A 12540-nucleotide genomic window follows, 5' to 3' on the forward strand; every position below is an offset into this window, starting at 1 on the left:
CTTGCGAAAACCCAAGGAAAAAAGGCTTAGGTGGCAAATGGTAAAACCAAGGTTGGGCCTTGCTGGAGGAGTTTTATTCAAGGCGAACTGTCAAGGGGGTCCCATAAATCACCCAACCGCGTAAGGAACGCAAACTCAAGGAACATAATACCGGTATGACGGAAACTAGGGCGGCAAGAGTGGAACAAAACACCAGGCATAAGGCCGAGCCTTCCACCCTTTACCAAATATATAGATGCATTAATTAAATAAGAGATATTATGATATTCCAAAATATCCATGTTCCAACATGGAACCAACTTCAACTTCACCTGCAACTAGCAACGCTATAAGGGCTGAGCAAAAGCGGTAACTTAGCCAAACAACGGTTTGCTAGGAAAGAATGGTTAGAGGCTTGACATGGCAATATGGGAGGCATGATATAGCAAGTGGTAGGTAGCGTAGCATAGTAATAGAACGAACAACTAGCAAAGCAAAGATAGAAGTGATTTCGAGGGTATGGTCATCTTGCCTCCAAGGTTCTCAGAGTTGTCGAAAGCTTGATCCTCGTAAGCGTACTCAACAGGCTCCTCGTTCACGAACTCGTCTCCCGGCTCTACCCACAACAAAAACACAAGCAATGGAACCACAATCAATCACGGGAAATGCACAAGCAACATGATGCAAAACATGCATGATATGCGAGATATGATATGCGATGCGTATGCATGCTCCGGAAGAAAAAGGATGAACAAGGCAGTAAGTTGGCAAACCAAGTATGCCACTGGAAAGATGAGATGATTTCGGTCGAAATCGATATAAAGATCACCGGAAACGGATGCACGGTTTGCAAATGGCAAGCAAAACAAGAATGACTCGATTCTGCGATTAACAGCATGATAGCACTTAGAATACATCAAGTAACTATGCTACAGCATCCCAACATAGCAACAAAGTATATGACAGTAATCTACAGGAGATGCTTGACAAAAGATGAACACTGAGCTACGGCTAGATCACACAATAACAGGTTCAAACAAGCATGGCAAGAATGCAAAAGATATCAGGTTCACAGACTTGGTGAAATTACTGGACATGGCAGAAACAACATCAGGTAGTAATGTTCAGAGCAAGAAAAACACATGCTACAGGAACTTAACATAGAAAAACAAGGCATGGCATGAATCTAATAAATGCATATAACAAAAGTCCCTTACTGACCATAAGCCAAAAAGGATCAGAAGATATGATGGCACCCATGTAAACATAGCAAGTTTCGTTAATAGGTTTCAGACTTAGCAGAAAACAGAACATGGCATTAACAGAAATTATGAGGGCATCTTGGTGAGCTTGATGCACTCATCACAAAGCAATGCATGACAAAACAAGCATATCTACAGCAAGATGACATGTCTATGAAGCTAACCATGGCAAGAGCAAGCTCATAGCATGTATGGATCAACTACAACAACCTTGGCAAAATTGAATATCATGTTAACAAACTGCCAGAAATATTTTATAGCAAAAGTAGAGCAAGATTAAGACATGCTAGGACACTCCATAATTGCAAACAGGGGCATGGATGGATAGAGCACAACTATATCTACAAAACATCCTTACTGAACATGCTCAAAATAAGCATGGATCTCACTGTAGACACATGGATACATGGCAACAAAATAACAGCAGTAACAGACCGCAAAAATCCTAATTCCCTGAAAACAGAAACATCACGAAGCCTAGTTTGCATGCTTGTGCTAGTCACCACATAGATCACAAAAATACATGGCATACACCTCTGTAAAGATGGCATGGCATAGATCAAAACACCTGTAGAGCTCATGCTCATAAGATGCACACATCAAAAGTAGCAAAAATAACAAAACACCAAGTTCTGTAAACAGACAACAGTTAACAGCATAGAACACTCTTGCAACAGAGATTTGGGCATCAAGATGGACTCAAACGAGCATGGCACAATGGAACAAAATGAAGAGCATCTCGTGACGAACATTTCGATATATCATGCACACAAAACGGAGCAGTATGCAAGGAGATATGCCATGATGAATAATGCAACATAATGTAATAATTCGGGGACTTGGAGGATATTTCGGGGTCAACCTTCAGATCCAGATCCGGCGCGGTCTTCGAGGTTCACCGGAGATCTTGCCGGAGAGGGAGAAGGAGAGGACGGCCGGAGGTCAACCGGAGAGGGAGGAGGCGACCGGAGGAGGTGCGGGCCCGGCGTCGGGGGTCGGGGTCGGCGGAGGACGCGAGTTTGCGGGAGGAGGCGGCGGCGGCGAGGAAGACGCGACGGCGGCGGGGCGCGCCGGTGAAGGCGACGAGGCGGCGGCGGTCGGCGAAGGGCCGGGCGGCGGAGCGCGGGCGCAGTCGGGCGGCGGGAGGCGCCGGGCGCGGGCGACGGGGCACGGGCCGCGGGAGGCCAGGCGCGGGCCTCGCGGGCCGGCGACGCGGGAGCGGCGACATGGGACACGTGGTGGCGGCGGATTGGGCGGGGGCAGCGGCGGACGTGTCCGGCGGCGGGGGATGTTTTGTCCAGCGCGCGGAGGAGGAAGAGGTTAGGGTTTGATCTGCGAAAATTTGGGGGGGATCACCTATTTATAGCTAGAGGGAGCTAGGAGACTCCAAATGGAGTGCGGTTTTCGCCCACATGATCGTGATCGAATGACCGAGAGCATGGAGGTGACTTAGAGGGGTTATTGGGCTGTTAGGAGGGGGATTTTGCTGCAACACACAAGAGGCCTTTGCGGTTACCCAGTTAACCGTTGGAGCATCAAACGACCTCCAAATGGAACGAAACTTGACAGGTGGTCTACCGGTGGTATACCAAGGCCACTTGGCAAACCTCGGTCCATTCCGAGAACGTTTAACACCCGCTCATGAAAAGAAACAAGAGGGGTGCGCCGGTGCATGTGGGAGTGTCGGATTGCAAAATGGACAACGGGAAAAATGCTCAGATGCATGAGACGAACACGTATGCAAATGAGATGCGCATGATGACATGATATGAGATGCATGACATGAACAAAATGCAAAACGAAAAACAAAACCCGACCACGAAGGGAATATCATAGCACATAGCCGAAAATGGCAAGAGTTGGAGTTACAAATATGGAAAGTTACATCCGGGGTGTTACACCCTGATTCGTCGAGTTGCGGCTTCGTCTCGTCATGGTGGTTCGTTCACGGTGGAGAGCTCTTTAGATCCTTAGCTATACTCTTTCGTCTAGTTGTTTGCTTTGGGTTGTTTGGAGTAGCGTTGTTGTTCGTCAGCTCCCTTGTATCTGCCTTGGGTGTGTGTGTGGTGTCAGGTGGTGTGCTTCCTGTATGTTGCTCGTTGCTTTATATATAAAGCAGGGCGGAAGCCTTTTTCAGTAAAGCAATCAAAACTATGTAACACAAGTTTTAAATTCCCAGTTTCAAAATGATCTGGTAATGTTAACTGGCGAATCGTTTGCTAGGGAAGGAACTCCCCGTGAACGCCCCCGCACGCGTCTGATCGAGACCAAATTATGGCAATTAAAAAAGAGTTAAATGCACAGAAGGTCCTAAAAGTTTTATCGGGTGTCACTTTAGTCCTAATTCTTCCAAAGTGCACCTTTAGGTCCTAATTCTTTAGTAAGTGGTTCACCTAAGGTCCTTTTTTCACAAGCGCTCGTTGACCTGCCCACGTGGCACGTTGACCCATGCCACGTCGACAGATGGCCCAACCAGCTGGTGAGAAAAATACATTGGTGGTCCTAAAAGTTTCTGGGCAGTGTTACTTTAGTCCTACTTTCTTCAAAATGCATGTTTAGGTCCTAATTCTATAGTAAGTGATTCACCCGAGGTCCTTTTTCGCACGAGCATTCGCAGACCTGCTTGGTTGCACGTTGACCCACGCCACGTCCATTTAGGGTCACTAGCAGATGAGGAACATTGCAAAAAACCCTAATTTTTTCACCGCTACCGTCCCGTAGCTATGTGATTTCCTCTACTCTGCAACAATCACTAGCTGTAGACATTGATTTAGTTTGATTTGCACCATTTCGTTAAGTTTCTCAAACCGCTTGCTTCGATTTGGGGTTAGGCGGTAGGAGCTTGTGGAGGAGGCATCAGTGCCGACGCTGCTGAAACACTCCTCTTCGTCACCCGCTTCCCTGCCGAGGAGCTTGCTGCCCCAGCCATGGCAACGGTGCGGGCACGAGAGGGAGAGAGAGATTCAGTAGGGGTTGGGAAATGTCAAGAGGGGGAGTTACAAGGGGCTTTCTGTAAAAAAAGGAGGCAAAGTTGATGTGGCATGGGTCCACGCATCACGCAAGCAGGTCAGCGAAACATCGTGCAAAAAAGGAGCTCGCGTGAACCACTTACTATAGAATTAGACTCTAAACGTGCATTTTGAAAAAAGCAGGACTAAAGTGACACTGCCCAAAAAAATTTAGGACCTCCAGTGTATTTTTCTCGCCTGGCGGTTGGGCCATCTGTCGACGTGGCGTGGATCAACACGCCACGTGGGCAGGTCAATGAGCGCTCATAAGAAAAGGACCTCACATGAACCACTTACTAAAGAAGTAGGACCTAAGGGTGCATTTTGGAAGAATTAGGACTAAAGTGACACCACGACGAAACTTATAGGACCTCTAGTGCATTTAAATCTTAAAAAAAATCGTCTGATCGAGGTCAAATTATGGCATTTTTATTGCAAATGATTTGCGCCAGCTAAAAGGAAAACCTGCCAAATAGTATGAGCATAGCCTATCATCTTTTAGTTCATTTATTCATTGACACTAACAAGCATTATAAGTTAATTCTTTTGCAAAAAAATTATAAGTTAATAACTGGGTTTAGCAAGGAAGCAACGTTTCTTTTTTTGAAGTTAACTGCATATATCATTAATCACAAATAAGACGAATACAAGCATACACGCGGAACCGACCAGAAGGGTCGAAAGACAACACGTGTCCACAGAACTTTGCAGGAAAAACTCTCCCAGAAAAGAAAAGTACAAATGAGACCTTAAGTAATCTTGCAACTGCCATCGCCGCCGCTAACATGTGTCTAGATCTTTCTGAAAGGACAAGTGCTCCCTAGGTGATTTTGGTAATTAATGTCAACATATCTTTTGTTGGACTAATAGTTTTATCTAGTATTTTTCAGTTGAGTTCAATGATACAATAAGAAGAATGATCATGCTGTTAGAGTTATGACTAGGGGTGGTAAAATGACTCAGGAACCTTTGTATCCTGAAGGCCATCCTAAAAGAATTGAGCAAGACTCTCAAAGAATTAATACTGATGCACCTAGTCCTTCTAATAAAAAGAAAAGGAATGCTGATAGGACTTTGCATGCTTCTAGTGAACCTACTGTAGACACACCTAAAAATCCAAATGATATTTATATTTCTGATGCTGAAACACAATCTGGTGACGAACATAGGCCTAGTAATGATGACAATGATGATGTTCATGAAGTTGCTCAACCTAATAATGATAATGATGTGGAAATAGAACCTGGTGTTGATCTTGATAACCCACAACCTAAGAATAAAAGATATGACAAGAGAGACTTCATTTCTAGAAAACATGGTAAAGAAAGAGAACCATGGGTTCAGAAACCCATGCCTTTTCCTCCTAAAGCTTCAAAGAATAAAGATGATGAAGAATTTGAGCACTTTGTTGAAATGCTTAGACCTGTCTTTTTGCGTTTGCGTTTGATTGATATTCTGAAAATGTCTCCTTATGCTAAATATATGAAAGATATTGTTACTAATAAAAGAAAGATACCGGAAGCTGAAATTTCCACCATGCTTGCTAATTATACATTTAAGGGTGGAATACCAAAGAAACTAGGAGACCCAGGAATACCAACTATACCATGCTCCATTAAAAGAAACTATGTTGAAACAACTTTATGTGATCTAGGAGTAGGTGTTAAGTGTTATGCCTTTCTCTTTGTATCGAAGACTTGATGTGAATAAGTTGACACCAACTGAAATTTCTTTGCAAATGGCTGATAAATCAACTGCTATATCCATCGGTATTTGTGAGGATGTACCTGTCGTAGTTGCAAATGTTACTATCTTTACGGACTTTGTTATTCTTGATATACCCGAGGACGACAGTATGGATCATCCTTGGTAGACCCTTTTTAAATACTGCAGGGGTTGTTATTGATTGCAATAAAGGCAATGGTACTTTTCATGTTAATGGTAATGAGCATACGGTACACTTTCCGAAGAAACAACCTCAAGAGTATCAACTCTATTGGAAAAATTTCAACAATTACTATTGAAGGTTTTGAATTCCCTATTCCTACTGTCAAAAAGAAATATGAAATTCTTATTGTTGGGGACATGCATATCCCTGTTGAGGTAACCTAGTTTATACGAAGATTCTTCGGTTTCATGTCATTCGGACGTAGTTTGTTAAGAAGACTTGATCAACCTTATTAACGGATTCCTTTTGACGGGCATGTGATGGATGAATTTAGCAAACACTACTTTCTGTACCCACATTTTATTTTCTGTTATTTAGAATTAATAAAGTAGAAATGTTATCATTATGCTGTTTTATGAATTTTCCATGCAATAAAAAATGACCAGAAAATAAAAGTTCTCCAAATGACCTAAAAATTTTATATGATTTTTTCTGCAATATTTGGAAACTTATGGCACTAAACACACACCATGGGGGTGCACCTTGAGCCACAAGCTCACAGGGCCCACCTAGCAGGCTTGTGGGGCCCACATAGGCCCCCTCACTTATTCCAGCCACCCATGCACTTCGTCTTCCTCCAGAAAAGATCACTCCATTGTTCAAACCCGTGTTCTTGTTCATCTTGCTGCCATTTTTGATCTCCTTGCTCGGAGCTCCGTTTCCGAAACTGCTTTGGGGGATTGTTCATCGGTATGTGACTCCTCCAATGGTCCAATTAGTTTTTGTTCTAGTGCTTTATATATTGCAAATTTGTGCTGCTGTGGTGACCATGTTTTTGAGCTTGCATGACAAATGTATATGGTTCAAAGTAGTTTTGTTGCATAATATAGCCTATAGGCACTTGTAGGAGTAGTTGCTATCAATTTTGTCGAGTTTTGTTCACTTTTATTTTGAGTTATTAAAAATTTCAGAAATTTTCAGAGAAAAGAAAAAACACGAGGAGGTGGTTAAGGGGTTCATCAAGCCGTAATTCGGAGAAAACTCCGGAGGAGAAGCCCAAGTACAATCTTCCACGTGCGGCAGAGGTTAGGCCGTGTGAGTGGCCAAGTGACACATTTTTTAAGTAGGCGGGAATTTATGAGGATTTCTTTTATTTGGCAAACAATGTCGGCATCGTCCCCTTCCTCCAAGATAAGTGCGACCAATACCTCCTACTCACTAATACCTTCTTGCAGAACTTTCACTTTTTGTCCTAGGAAGGAACCACCCATGGTAGAATTCACTTGTATGATGTGCCTAAGGAAATGACATTATATGATTTTTGCAATGTTTGCAAAATACCTTTTGACGACAGTATCAGTGAGCCACATCATAGAGACATGGAGGATTCCATCTCTGAAACTACTGTGGGGGAAGAGAGAGGAGTGTCGGAAATGAGAGTGCCTAGTTTACATTTTCCTGTTTTACGTTACTATGCATTATCTGCCGGGAGATGTTTGACTGGTCGTGGGGAGAGTGGAACTCTCAATGCACCCGACCTTGCCATTTTACGCCATGCTTTTTATGCTGATAGAACTTTTATTTTGGGCACTATGGTTGCTCGACAGTTACACACAAACCGGTCGAAGGGTGCCATTTACGGTAGTATTTATGCCTCCCGCCTCGCTACACATTTCGAGATTCCTATTAGACATGATGATGATGAGGAGATGCGGCTACCCACTAAATACTTAGACTATGCTAGTATGGTAGCACATCACTTTATTAACAATGATAAGCAAAAGCGACTCCTGTACAACTTGGTATTCAGTCAGGGTACTTGTGAGATTCTTACCTTTCCTGCACCTTCTTTGTTCAATATTTATTCAGGCAGGTACATTATTATGCCCGAGGACATCTATGCACACGGGGTCTGACACAACCCCCAGTACCTGAGCCAGCACCGACACCTGAGCCATATCAGGAGCCTGTTTATCAGTGAGAGCCACAGGAGCTCGCCAACCAGTGGAACCCTCAGGACCCTCCGCAGTATCCAGGAGAGGGTTACTATGAGTCGTGGTCATAGACCAACTTAGGACAAAAGCCTACGCTTGGGGGAGTACGTATTTCTCACCGACATTACATTCATGCATCACACATTCATTCTAGTTCTCGGTATTCATTCTAGTTCTCGGTTTTCATACTTTTTCATTGTATAATCCATGTTAGTTTATTTTTCTTGCTTTCTTCTTATGTGTTTGAAAAACTTTGATAAAATCCAAAAAAATTTCTCACTTCTTTTTAGTTTTTCTTTCCACTTTATTTAGTTGTAATATTAAAAGAACACCCAAAAAGATTTCTCGTTCTTCTTTACTTGTTGGAAGTTCTCCAGTGTAAATAGTTTTCTCGTTTTCATTTTTCCTTTGATTTACTTTCTTCAGAGAAAAACAAAAACTCCAAAAATATTTCAATGTGTTTCTTTGAAATTCTTTTCTTTTCTTTGGGTCGTAAGGGGAAGACCACGATGAAAATGTTGAGTGGCTCTCATATGCACTATTGTTGATCTAACAAAGAGCCCATATTACCTTGTCTTCTCATTTGAATAAATGTTTGCAGATTCCAGCTTAGTCCACTGCACGTGCACTCTTATTATTATTCACATCGTTCGGTCATGCAAGTGAAAGGCAATAATGATGAAATGATTGAGATGAGGAAAAGCTGGTATGAACTCGACCTATTTTTTTTTGTAAATATGATTAGCTCATTGTTCTTGATTCAAGCCATTATGAATGGAACATGTTTGCAATGACAATTAGAGATCATAGTTATTCATGCCATGCTTAATTAGCTAGGAGTGGATAATGGTTTATCTTGTGTGTCAACATGCATTTAGAATGGTTATGATGTAGTATGATAGGATGGTATCCTCTTCTGAATGATTCAAGTGGCTTGACTTGGCGCATGTTCACGCATGTATTTGAATCAAAATCAACATAGCCTCCACGATATTAATGTTCATGGTGTTTTATATCCTACTCATGCTTGAATTCAATGTTGATTAACCTCAAAGCATGTTTATGACCATTGTCACTCTCTAGTTGGTCGCTCCTCAATCTACTTGCTAACCTTCACTTGTACTAAGAGGGAATACTGCTTGTACGCCCACTTCCTTAAACCCAAAGTTATTCCATATGAGTCCACCATACCTACCTATGTGCAGTATTTACCTGCCGTTCCAAGTAAATTTGCATGTGTCAAACTCTAAATCTTCAAATAATAATCTGTTTTGTATGCCCGAATCGCTCATGTAGCGACAGGGGGCTATCAATATCTTTCATGCTAGGTGGGTTATTCTCACGATGAGTGTTTATTCGCTTGTCATTCACGAGAAAGTGGCTGGTAATCGGGATGCCTAGTCCTATGATCAAAATCAAAATTAAAATATAATAATGAAACAAAACTCCCCCGCATTGTTGTTGGTATGGAGAGTACCCGAGGATTCGGCTAGCCATGGCTTGTGTTTGTTGGTGGAGGGGGAGTAAAAACTTTACCTTTCTATTTGGGAACCACCTATAATGTGTCTAGCATGGAAGATAATGAGATCTCTCGGTTGTTATGTTGACAATGAAAGCATGCCTCTCAAAATTATATTGATCTCTGTTTTAAAAAGCTTCGAGTTCTGGCACCTCTGCAAATCCCTGCTTCCGTCTGTGAAGGGACTATCCATTTACTTTTATTGTTGAGTCATCATCTTCTTATTAATGTACCAGTTGGAGAGCACTACTGTCATTTATATGCTTTGTTTATAGTTGATGTTGAGTATGACTATGACCGGATCTCTTTTGCTACGAATTATAATATCTAGTCAGTGCTTGATCTTCAGGGGTGCTTTGCAATTATGTTTTGCGGTCTCAGAAAGGGCTAGCGAGATACCATTTTATCACATTATATCATGATTGTTTTGAAAAAGTGTTGTCATCCGAGATATCTTATTATTGCTCGCTAGTTTGTTATGTCATTGATATGAGAAATGTGAGACCTAAGTGTTATTTTGAATATGGTTAGTTCATAATCTTTGCTGAAAACCTAAACAATGGTTAGACATATTTGCAAAAACAAGATCATACATAGTTTGTAAAAGTTTTTCTTTGTCTCTTTTAGTTTGTCAACTGAATTGCTTGAGGACAAGCAATGGGTTAAGCTTGGGGGAGTTGATACGTATCAATCATATCTACTTTTACAAACTCTTTTGCCCTTGTTTTGGACTCTAATTTGCATGGTTTGAATGAAACTAACCCGTGTTGGGTTTAAGCTTTGGGGAGTTGATACGTCTCCATCGTAGCAAGATATATAACATGACAAACTATGGCTATCACAAAAAAAGTGCATAAGTAAAGGGTTTGGGAAATAGATAACCGAGGCACGCAGAGACGACGATGTATCCCGAAGTTCACACCCTTGCGGAAGCTAATCTCCGCTTGGAGCGGTGTGGAGGCACAATGCTCCCTAGGAAGCCACTAGGGCTACCATAATCTCCTCACTCCCTCGCACAATGCAAGATGCCGTGATTCCACTAAGGGACCCTTGAGGGCGGTCACCGAACCCGTACAAACGGAAACCCTTGGGGGCGGTCACTGAACCCGTACACTTTGGCAACCCTTGGGGGCGATCATCGGAACCTGTACAAATTGCTCGAGGCAATCTCCACAACCTAATTGGAGACCCCGACACAAGCCCAGAGCTTTACACCACAATGATTGAGCTCCGAGACACCACCAACCGTCTAGGGCGCCCAAGCACCCAAGAGGAACAAGCTCTAGGGTACCAAGCACCCAAGAGTAATAAGCTTCTCAACTTCACTACCACGTATCACCGTGTAGAACTCAAACTGATGCACCAAATGCAATGGCAAGGGCACACGGAGTGCCCAAGTCCATCACTCCCAAATCCCACCAAAGCAACAAAAGCTATGGAGGAAAAAGAGAGGAAGAACAAGAAAGATAACATGAACTCCTCCAAGATCTAGATCCAAGGGGTTCCCCTCACATAGAGGAGAAAGTGATTGGTGGAAATGTGGATCTAGATCTCCTCTCTCTTCCCCCCAAAACTAGCAAGAATCCATGGAGGGATTGAGAGATAGCAAGCTCAAAGAAGGTAAACAATGGGGGACGAACACGAGCTCAAGAGATAGGGACCATTGGGGAAGAAGGCCCCCTTAAATAGCCCCCCTAATCCAAATGTTATGCCCACAAGTCGTGCTCAAGCGGTACTACCGCTCGGGGGAGCGGTACTGCTGCTTAGCACAGTCAAAACAGCCCAACGAGATAGAAAAAGTTATACCAGAGAGGTACTACCTCTTATAAGAGGTACTACCGCTTATAAGAGGTATTACCGCTTGGAGAGGTACTACCGCTTATAAACAGTACTACCACTTATAAGAGGTACTACCGCTCTCTACTACCACGAAATTCCTGACGAGTTGCAGAAGCGTAAATATGAGCGGAAGTAGCTGGCCGGTAGTACCGCTTGGTACTACTGCTCTACTACCGCTTATAAGAGGTACTACCGCTGGGGAGCAGTACTATCGCTTAGAGCTAAAAAAACGCCTAAGCAAAACAGAAGGATGCTCCAATACTAAAACAACTATAACGACTGCAAACGGACTCCGAAAACAGTAAACTCAAGCTTGTTGGATAGAAGACAAAAAATACTATCCAACAGCGACTGGATAAAATACGAAGTAGCAATGGAGAATAAATTCCACTAGAATAAGAGGACCTTCCCCAAGCACGAACCGACAAAACTCTCCAAAACCAAAAACATCATAGATGATGCATAAGTGAACTCCGTTTCGATGAACTCGAGCTTTTCATGAAGATGACCAAAAGCTCTAAAACTCACAAAGAGAAACACCAAACAAGAACCAAGAAATATGATGCAAGGATGCAATGGTTTGAGCTCTCTATGAACGATATGATCAAGCTACTAACTTGAGAACCCCCCTTGATAGTACGACAATCGATCCTATAACCCGGTCTCCCAACTACCACCATGAGACCGGTAAAATAGAAAACGTATCAAGGGCAAACCCTTGCCTTGCACATAGTCCACTTGAGCTATATGAGGACGATCTTAAATCCCTCAAGTTGGACCACCTTTCTTGATTGCGTTGGCTTGAGGAAGACTAGTATATTGCTCCCCCATACTCCACTATGGGTGAGCCACTCTTCGAAACATCTTCACATGTCCATTGTCACCACAATAGACGTCAAGCTTCAAGCATGATGTCTTCGCGATGCTCCACTTGAACTTGCACATGGCAATCTTGATGATGATCACCACTTGATGTCATCCTCCATGGGTCGTATGAGATCTTCCTCTTGACGCAAGCCCATGAAAACATACCTAACCCCACATAAAACTC

Source organism: Aegilops tauschii, chromosome 3, assembly GCF_002575655.3.
Source record: "Aegilops tauschii subsp. strangulata cultivar AL8/78 chromosome 3, Aet v6.0, whole genome shotgun sequence".
Taxonomy (NCBI): domain Eukaryota; kingdom Viridiplantae; phylum Streptophyta; class Magnoliopsida; order Poales; family Poaceae; genus Aegilops; species Aegilops tauschii.